We start from the raw sequence: 2707 nt of genomic DNA on the forward strand, positions 1-2707 counted from the left end.
CTTGGAACCCTTTTTTTCTACCAAATGAAACATTATAAGGGTCGTTTGGTATACTTGTTCGTAGAATGGGTGAGGCTTGGGCCGGCTCTTGTCCTTCTTGGACTAGGCCTGGCCGAGTTTAAAGGGTCTCTAGCCCAAATTTATATTTGAATGTATATATGTATATATATATATATATATATATATATATATATATATATATATATATATATATATATATATATATATATATATATATATATATATATATATATGTGTGTGTGTGTGTGTGTGTGTGTGTGTGTATGTATATGTATATAATGAAGGCCAATTCTTTGCAAAGGTGGCCATTAATTAAAATCCCAATTTAAATCAAGCATTTCAACTATAGCCATAATTAAAATGTAACCATTAAATACTTATTTAAAAATTGAATATAATTGAGAATGCAGCAGCTAATTAATCATTTTAATTATGACCTCAATTAATCACATAACTAAAATAAAATCAACAATTTCAATTTTAACTGTAATTAAAGTATAGAAATTTTTTTGGCTTTTTCCATTTTAACCACGGTTATCACATAAATTGATTTGCTAATTTCAATTTTAACCATTTTAAAAGGAATTGCAATTGAAGTTAAACAAATTGATAAATTTGAGACGTAATTGAATAATTTATTCAATTGTTCAACTTTCTTGACTTAGCATAGTAAAATATTTATCAATCGACTATTAAACAGTTTTAAAAAATTAATTTAATAATTGTTTCCATTATTTTGAATTAAAACTTTGATAAATATTTCAAAAATCCTTAGAAATATACTAAATATACAAGATGATATACAATAGTATACTTGATGATATTTTGTCAAATGAAATGGCAAAATGTCACCAGAACAATTTTGTAAAAATCATTTTTGATTTGTAAAATGTATATTTCACTTAGTTTGTGACTAAAGAACTCCGAATAATTAAAACAAATTATTGGAGGGAAACAATTAGGTGTCAAAATTACCCATTCGTTGTTCAGGGATGGTAAAGCCATCACTGATCATCGAAATTTGACTAACCTGACTTTTGGCTGACCAATTCAAAATACCTCTCTCCTTTTATGAATTTTCAAAATTATGGCTGGACCCGGGTCTCTTGGTTTCCTACATGTCTCACACATTATGAGAATTCAGGCCACTTGTAGTTCGACTCAACTAAACTCTAATGCAAATTTTATAAAACAAATCCCGAATCTTCCAATGGAAAAACTGAGAAGTCCCGGAATGTTCTATTGGAATGTGACCGACTCTCTTGTATTGAGTCCGCCTAAATGTCCCTGATTTCGGGAATCAGGTCACTTGTAGTTCGACTCAATCGGTGGAAAAAGGTATCCAATATGTGGGAATGCCTTATTACTTCTCGGTATGTGTCCGACTGGTTGTGGGATTTTTGAAAAATAAAGCAAAACTTTTCAAACACCTATTTTGTGGGGCTGAGCACAGTGTGGAGTGATCTTCCAATTCCTGGCCTAAGAGCTTGACTCTCATTGGCACCATATCTCGACCAGCTGGGTAAGAAAAAGTTCCATGTTTGCTCCGCATACGTCTGGATCTGGTTTGATCAGCCTGCTCGTCTCTTTGGCGACTATGAACCTGCTTCCTATCTTCTGGGTAGCATTGTGTTGACCTTCTTGGTCCTTGTTTTCTTCTTTTATCACCCTTGCGTGGCTTTGTAGCTGTGCCCTTTGGTTTCATTTCACGTGGGTGACCTTCTTGGCACCGTTTGATTTGAATATCCTTCTTGGTCTTGTGTAGTTGTCTCACCTCCTTTGCGTGGCTTCGTCACTGTAACCCTCTTGGTTTGATTTCTTGTGGGTGACCTTCTTAGCACCATTTGGTTTGCTGTGGGTGACCCTTTTGGCAGCATTTGATTTTATGTGGGTGACCTTCTTAGCACCGTTTGGTTTGAATGACCTTATTAGTTTTGTGTATTTTGTCTTACCACCCATACGTGGCTTTGATGACATGGCCATCTCGGACGACTCTTTAAAAATGGGTGACCTTCTTGGTACCGTTTGATTTGTTTAACCCTTTTGGTCATTGCTTGCATAAAATGGCCCTCTTGGCATTTTATTTTAACGAATGGCCCTTTCGGCGCTTGTTTGAATGAATGACCCTTTTGGCGTTTGATATGAATGGCCTTCTTGGACTTTGTTTGAATGAGTTGCCCTCTCGATAATGTTTGTATGAATGGCCCTCTCGGAAATATTTGTATGAACGACCCTCTCGATAATATTTGTGTGAACGGCTCTCTGGACAATATTTGTATAAATGGCCCTCTCGGCACTGTTTGTATGAATGGCACTCTCAGGAATGTTTGTATGAATGAATGGCCCTCTCGGCAGTTTGCTATGAATGAATGGCTCTCTCGGCCGTGTTTGATATGAATGGCCCTCTTGGCATTGTTTGATATGAATAAATGGCCCTCTAGGCAGTGTTTGATTTAAATGGCCCTCTCGGCAGTGTTTGATATGAATGTCGTTGTCGGCAATGTTTGTATGAATGGCCTTTTTGGCATGCAAATGTTTTTAAATGAATGACAGATGGCCCTCTTGGCTAGGTTGTCTTTCTTTCATCCTTTATGTCGGTTGTGAAACTTTTGGCCATGATATGCTGTTTCATTCGCTGTGTGGTCCTTTTGACCTGATGATACCGTCCTTATGACATTTGGCTTAT

The sequence above is a fragment of the Lycium barbarum genome, chromosome 4 (genome assembly GCF_019175385.1).
Source record: "Lycium barbarum isolate Lr01 chromosome 4, ASM1917538v2, whole genome shotgun sequence".
Taxonomy (NCBI): Eukaryota; Viridiplantae; Streptophyta; class Magnoliopsida; order Solanales; family Solanaceae; genus Lycium; species Lycium barbarum.